At 42.3% G+C, this 8057-nt stretch overlaps 1 protein-coding gene across 1 annotated transcript in view; it reads left to right on the forward strand.

The window, feature by feature from the left end:
• The window catches only part of LOC140453663 (glycoprotein endo-alpha-1,2-mannosidase-like protein), a 76684-nt gene that overhangs the window by 40763 nt on the left and 27864 nt on the right, over positions 1-8057 (forward strand). The window lies entirely within an intron of this gene.

An 8057-nucleotide genomic window follows, 5' to 3' on the forward strand; every position in this document is an offset into this window, starting at 1 on the left:
GAGAAAAGAGCTGACATTTCGAGTCTAACTGACCCTTTGTCAAAGCTGGATGAGCTCTTTAGTTTGCTACCTTGAGGAGAGATTGTTATCTTTGCACCATGTCACCAAGCACTCTATCTCTTTCCTGTATTCTGCCTCACTATTGTTTGATACCCGGCTTATGACAGTGGTATAGAGGGTGAACTTGTAGTTGGAGTTCTGACAAAATTTGACCACAAGTGTACAGGGAGTACAGTAGGGGGCTGAAGACCCAGCCTTGCAGATGCCAGTGTTGATGATTGTCATGGAGGAGGTGTTGTTGCCTATCTTCAGTGATTGCAGTCTGCAAGTCAGAATGTCGAGTCCTATGTCTACATCCTAAAACAGCGCAGACAGATGGGAAAGGAGAAACAACCTGGACTTCAAATGATCAAATTAAAGATTGACAGGCAACAGTACTGATCAGTTGCTGTATGTGAAAGTGTACTGGTATTGTGAGTGTTCCATTCGATCAGGAACATTGTTGGCTGACAGGTTTCCAGTGTCAAAGGCAATTTGTCTCAGTCTCTTTAAAGTCTGTTACTAGAAATGGGATGGCCAATCAGATTGAGAAACCTTTTAGACAGCTCTGTAACATCTTCTCCATACGCAGTTCCTCAGGATTGACAGTGACTTGTTTCCAGTCCGATCCAATAGGTTCAGTGATGGCTGATAATCACAGGCACAATCTACAGTCTGTTCCAGGTGATAGAGGTTACAGTGACGGGTTGCTCAGCAATTTATGCACTTCTGTCGATACTTTGACTTCTTCTCTGCATAATCCTGACCGAGTCTTTCCATGAACTTAGTGTTTTCCCAAATGAACCTTCTCCATTCTGGCCGATCACTTGCCAGGGACTCCCATGAATCAGTGGGTGTGCTTGGCGTCTTCAGGGATGCTCTGGGGACATGGACTACTAACACTGTAGCTGATCATGGGTGATGCCATTGGCACCATACTGTTTAAGGTTAAAGCTAAGAGTTGGGGTTAGTGTTTAAGGTCATGGTATCAAGATTTTTGGTAAGGTTTTATCACTATAGTTAGGAGATAGTGGTTAAGGTTAGTGATTAGGGGTCAGGGTCAAAGGTACAATCACTGTTGTCAACTCTGTTGTCACTAGACACATCCTCAACAATTGTTAGGTGACATTATAGTAGTTTTTAAAATCATGAGAGGTATAGATAGAAGTAATGGTAGTTGTCTTTTCCCTAGAATGGGTGATTTCAAGATTAAGGCAAGAGAGAGATTTGAAAAAAGACATGGGGCAAACGTTTTACAAAGAGGGTGGTTCAGATATGGGATGGACCTCTGAGGGAAGTGGTGGATGTGGGTACAATGACAGCGTTTTTAAAAAATTGGATAAGTACATGAACAGAAAGGTATGGAGGGATGTGGGCCAGGAGCAGGCAGGTGGAACTAGGTTAGTTCTGGATTATGTTTAGCATGGACTGGTTGGACTGAAGGGTCTGCTTCCATGCTGTATGACTCTATGAGTCAATGGGGGGGGGGGGGTGGGAGGCTAAGTGCTGGAAAATGGATCTAGATTAATTCAGGATATCTGGTCAGCATGGATGAGTTGGACCAAAGTGTCTGTTTCCGTGCTGTGCATCTCTATGACCCTAAGCATGGATTGGTGGGGTCAAGATATAGTTAAGGCTGCCCAAGATCGGTCTTGAAGGCAGCAATTCTATAACTTTAGATTAAATGGAAAGGACTATCCTGAAAATTCTGAACTGTAGGAAAGATATAGTTCCATAGTGAAAAATTCTATATCAAGCAAATAATTAGAAAGGGCTTGGTGTTAATGAGATTCAACGGAGGTCAGTAGAATGGGAGTTGTTCATGCTCCCCCACATGAATCCTTACTGATCCATAGCAACAATCTGCAAAGTTATGCAAATGAATATGTTAATTGTTCATGTGAAGTAATCAATTTAAGTGCCTCATCACTCCTGAACTGGCCAGATTAAGTGTTGAGAAAACCTTAGAAGTGTGTTTCATCTGTCCTATTATTTGTCAATCTAAAGTGATAGTTTGCAAAATAAATCTTAGCACATCATACTTCATGAGTATTCTAGATAAGTGTATTCAGAAAATCTGTTTTACATTGAAATAAGTCCTTGCAAGCTTGCTAAGGAGATCTGAATGAGAGCTAATTGGAGGTGAAGCCCATATTTCACATCAATGATTAACTTATTTCGGCCCATAAACTGCAGTGAGGCTCCCAGCCGCATTAAGGTCCTAATTTGAAAGCTGTGCCAGCAATGTTAATGTTAGAACTAAACCCTGTTCCGATCACGCACTCTCTCTCACATTGCTATAAAGTCAACAACAAGAAAGCAAAACCCAATAAGATTGCACTAGCAAAATTGATTCATTTTAGTTTTTAATTGTGTGTTGCACTGAATCATATTCTACAAAAGCCTCTGACAGTTTTGTAATCTTGGGTAGAATTCCTTGCCCCCACCTCAACCCCTCACTCCCCATAACACTCCAGCGAAGGTTGGAGGGCCAGTAGAGGCAGCAGAGTGGCTCAGTGGCTTGCCTTATAGCACCAGGGGCCTGGGCTCGATTCCAGCCTTGGATGATTGTGTGGAGTTTGCACATTCTCCCTGTGTTTGTGTGGATTTCCTCCGGGTGCTTCAGTTTTCTGCACAGTCCAAAGATGTGCAGGGAAGGCGGACTGGATGTGAGCGATACAGGGTGATGGGGATATGATGGGGGCTGGTCTCGGTGGGATGCTCTTTGGAAGGTCAGTACAGACTCAATGAGCCTAATGGCCTCTTTCTGCACTATAGGGGTATCTATGATAACTTAAAAAGGAATGTCATGGGCATCATTCCTGACTTCTGTGATTTTATAAGTGATTATAAAATAATTTACTTACTTACATCAGACATTCCACTTGCTAACCAGTTAATGGCCACTTGACTCTCTTTCCATCCCACACACAATTATTCCCATGTTGGCTTTGGGATGAAAGTGCCATCTTCAAATTCTCAATTTTCTTCTTCAATTCTTCCCTTCTTTGCAGTGATTTCCAAAGCACTCTCTGAACAAGATCCAAAGCAATTCTGCTACATCAGTAATTCACCAGCCACTTGCTCATCAGCGCAGCCTCAACACCAGAGCCACTCTTTCCTTGATTAAAGCTGGCCTGCACAGCATCAAGATCACCAATAGAATGGACGTTACAATTGACTCACCAGTACCCACTTAGAGTCATACAGCACGGAAAAGATCCTTCAGCCATCAGTTCTGCGCCAAACTATCCACACTAATTTCACTTTCCAACACTTGCCCTGTAGCCATACTTAGAATCATAGAATCCCTACAGTGTGGCACAAGTCCACACTAACCCTCCGATAATACAGAGGAACCTCAATTATCCGGCAAGATCGCAAGGTCCTGATGTTTGGCCAAACTATGTTAGCTGGCATTCGATTAACCGAATGAAATACTTCCCGCCCATGTCCTTCAGATATTCAAGATTCCTCTGTACTCTACATTTACCCCTGACTAATGCACCTAACCTACACATCCCTGAACACTATGAGTAATTTAGCATGGCCAATTCACCTAACCTGCACATCTATGTGATAGTGGGAGGAAACCAGAGCACCCAGAAGGAACCCATGCAGACACAGGGAGATTGTGCAAAGTCCACACAGACAGTCGCCTGAAGCTGGAATTGAACCCGGGGCCCTGGCGCTGTGAGACAGCAGTGCTAGCCACTGAGCCACCGTGCCACCCCGACACTGAGCATCATGCTGCCCTCCACTGAACCACTGTGCTGCCCCACACTGAGCCACCGTGCTATCCTTCACTGAGCCACCGTGCCACCCCTAATTGTGCAAATTGTGGGCTACTTGTCCATTAATACAAATCAACATGGTGACCATTCAAAATGCACCATTTTGGGTGAGCTTTTAGATAGATAGATATAAATTTATTGTGACTTGTATTTGTGAAATGTCTATAAGTCACCACAAAACAGGTGCCATTTAATTGCATAAATTATATATTTAAAATGAGACAAAGTTAAGACAAATATCATTTTGTGCTCATTCCATGGCCTCTTGGTTTCATGAGCCAGCTGAAGACCTGGGCCTGACCAACTGCCAATGACCAGGCAGCTTGTTAAAACTGTCAAAAATCTGGGGCCTGCTGAAGCTATCAAAAATCAGGGGCCTGTTGAAACTGTCAAAAATTAGGAGCTTGTTGAAACTGTCAAACATCGGGGGCCTGTTGAAACTGTCGAGGACTGGGCCCTGCCAAAACTGTTGAAAACTGGGGGGGCCTTTAAAAAATGTTGAAAACCGGAGGCCTATCAAAACTTCCAAGGACCAGGGCCTGTCAAAACTACTGAGCCCCCTGGTTGGTACTAGACTCCATAGCTGGAGGAAACATCTTCCCTACATCTGCCCTGTCTATCCTTTTCAGTAATTTGTAGGTTTTAATGTGTTCATTTCTCAAAGAGAAGAGGAAAATGAAGGGAAGAGACTTTGCGAAAGATCCTGCCCTTTTCAAACAGAGTTGTCAAGGTCAGAGTGAGTGGGATGTTTTATTATTTCTGCCACTGGGGCTATATTTTTGCTCTCGTATGTTAATCCGTTTTTTCTGCAAAAACTAATGAATGGATTTTGTTTAAAAACTTGGTCTACATGTAGAGATTGGCCCACAGACAGAATTAACAGCTTCTCGTGAAGTTAGAATGTTCTGTTTACATTGAGCAAATTGACTTTTTTTTGAAGAATGTGGTGGCTTGCCTTGTGTGCTGTGGTAGAATTTGTAGTAGCTGTCAAAATGTGAGCAGAGTTTTAAGAGCAAACTGTTGTATTTGGAATTGAATTAAATCTCCTCAGTGAGATTAAGCTCTTCATAAAACTGTTCATTTTGTCAATGTTGTAGTAACAGATCATTGGCAGGGAAAAGGTTTAGGCAAAAGTTGCATCATTATAATAATGTTGAGTTAATACAGCACAACAGAGATATGGTTTAAACTGAGATCTGTTTTCACTTGTTGATTAATGAGCCTGATTTCATATGACACACATGGTAAGATGGCAGAAGATAGTGTAGGACACCATTTTTTCCTGGTAAAGCATTTGACCCAGACATTGGTGAGGCCCCTTCTGGAAAACTGTATCCCATTCTGGTCGCCCAGTTATAGGAAGGATACCACTAAACTGGAGAGGGTTCAGAAGAGATTTACCAGGATGTTGCTAGATATGGAAGATTTGAGTTACAAAGAAAAGCTGAATAGGCTGGGACTTCGGTGAAAGTGTTTGAGAGGTGACCTCATAAAAGCTTATAAAATCATGAAGGTATAGATAGGGTTAAAAGTAGTTGTCCTTTTCCAAGGATGGGGAGTTTCAAGACCAGGGTGCACATTTTAAGGTGAGAGGAGAGAGATTTTAAAAAGTCAAGAGGGGCAAATTTTTTTTACACAGTGATTGGTTTACATATAAAATTAACTTCCTGAGGAAGTGCTAGAATGTGTGCACAATGTCAACGTTTAAAAAACATTTGGATAAGTACACAAATAGAAAAAGGTTGGAGGGATATGATGTGGGGGTGTTGGTGTCAGACTGGGGTGGACAAAGTCAGAAGTCACATGACACCAGGTTATAGTCCAACAGATTTATTTGAAATCACAAGCTTTCGGATCACTGCTGTATGTCAGCATCTATAAAAGCATCAAAAATAGGAACAGAAGAAGGCCATTTAGTCTCTAGAGTCTGACCTACTATTCAGTATCATTGCTGGTGTGAATTTTTTCTGAAAATTCATTGTCATCAATGTTTTAAAGGTATGTTGGTTCAGGAGCTGCACATTAATCCCCACGAAACTGGATGCTGTTCCATAGCTACAAATTGTTGATTCCTGGCCCAGAATATGCAAATTAAGCTGCAATCTAGTGATGTGAGTGAGAGACATTCCCAGAGCAGTCATAAGGGGGTGCTGCACAGTAGAGAGCTGCCATCTTTGATTCCGAGCATCTCAGGTGATATAAAAGGTTCCATGAGATTATCTTGAAGATCAAGGGTGTTTTCCCTGGCTGAAGTTTGATCAACATCACAAAAAAAATTAAGCAGCTCTTTCAACAGTGATATGTGAAAAATTGTTCTATGTTTCTACTATGTAACAGTAATTGCACTTCAAATGAATTTAATTACCTGTAAAGTGTTTTTGAATATGCTAAGAATGTAAAGAAGACCATGTAAATCGAAGTTCCTTTCTCTCTTATATTGGGTGGAAATAAACATTCATACTCCACTCTTAGCTAATTCCAGGACCCCTTGTATGGATGAAGGTTGGTAAGACCTGGCTTTACCAACATGTCTACACCGATGGAAAAGTGTCTACATTCCATATTGGTCAAACATGAAAGGCCTTGGTGAGGCCACACAGTGAGCATTGTATGCAGTTTTGTTCTCCTCGTCCGAGGAAGGACATTCTTGCTATTTGAGGGAATCCAGCGATGGTTCGTCAGATTGATTCCCAGGGTGGCAAGACTGACATATGAAGAAAGACTGGATAGACTGGGTTTGTACTCACTGGAATTTAGAAGAATGAGGGGGGATCTCAATGAAACGTACAAAATCCTGATGGGACTGGACAGGCTAGATGTAGGAAGAATGTTCCCAATCTTGGGGAAGTCGATAACTAGGGGTCAGAGTCTAAGAATAAGGGGTAAGCCATTCAAGACTGAGATGAGGAAGAATTCCTTTGCTTAGAGTTATTACCTGTGAAATTCACTCCCACAGAAAGCTGATGGCACTAGCTCATGAGGTATATTCAAGGGGGAGCTGGACGTGACCCTTGTAGTTAACGGGTTTGAGGGGTATGGAGAGAAAGCAGGAAGGGGATATTGAAATTGCATGATGAGCCATGATCATATTGAATGGTGGTGCAGGCTCGCAGGGCCTACTCCTGCACCAATTTTCTATGTTTCTATGAAACCTACAGTAGCTTGACTTGGAGATTCTTAGTTTTGGTGACTGTCTTCCTATAGCCATGGGAAGGTGATGAGACTGGAATAGTGAAGCAGATCAGTCTAAAGCTCTAGCAATATATGCTGCAATCCATCCATGTCAGCTGCTAGAATTAAAAGTTAATTAATAAGTAAATGAAAATTTGAAAACAAATCTGAAATTGAAAGCACTCAGTAATAGTCTCAGTAATGGTGTCCATGAAAGAATAATTAATTGTTTCATAAACCTATCTGTTTCACTGATCCTTTTGGGAAGGAAATCTGCCATCCTTATCTGATAATTCCAGTCCTACTGCAGTGTGGTTGTCTGTTAACTGCCCTCTGAAATGGCCTAACAAACCCTGTGTTCAAGTTCAATTTGGCAAGGGCATAAATGCAAGACTTGCCAGTGATGCCCACATCTCATCTCCCGTATATAGCAAAAAAGAACTGACTAATGGTAAGACATTTGTAGTAGATCTGACATGACATAAGGGAGTGACCCAAGAGTTCTGGACAACTGCCATAGAATCCCTACAATATGGAAGCAGGCCGTTCGGCCCATTGAGTCCACATTGCTTCTCTGAAGAGCATCCCATCCAGACCCATTCCCCTGCAACTGCATTTTTTATGGCTAATCCATCTAAACTGCACATCCCTGAACACTGTGGGCAATTTAGCATGGCCAACCCACCTAACCTGCACATCTTTCAATTGTGGGAGGAAACTGGAGCACCCGGAAGAAATCCACGCAGACACGGGGAGAATGTGTCAACTCCACACAGACAGTCGGCCAAGGGTGGAATTGAACCCAAGCCCCTGGTGCTGTGAAGCAGCAGTGCTAACCACTGAGCCACCATGCTGCCCACAGCGTCAATGCCTCAAATGCTATCCGTGAGTAACAGGGCACTTGAATCACTGTTATATGATCACAGCCACCTCATTAAGTTTCAATCAACAGAATACGTTTATCCAAAGAATATAACTAGTCACTAGTTGCATTCAGTTAAGATTTCAACTTTATTTTTGTGTGATCATCACTATACTCCCTCTCTTCCGAAT

Source organism: Chiloscyllium punctatum, chromosome 27 (genome assembly GCF_047496795.1).
Source record: "Chiloscyllium punctatum isolate Juve2018m chromosome 27, sChiPun1.3, whole genome shotgun sequence".
NCBI lineage: Eukaryota > Metazoa > Chordata > Chondrichthyes > Orectolobiformes > Hemiscylliidae > Chiloscyllium > Chiloscyllium punctatum.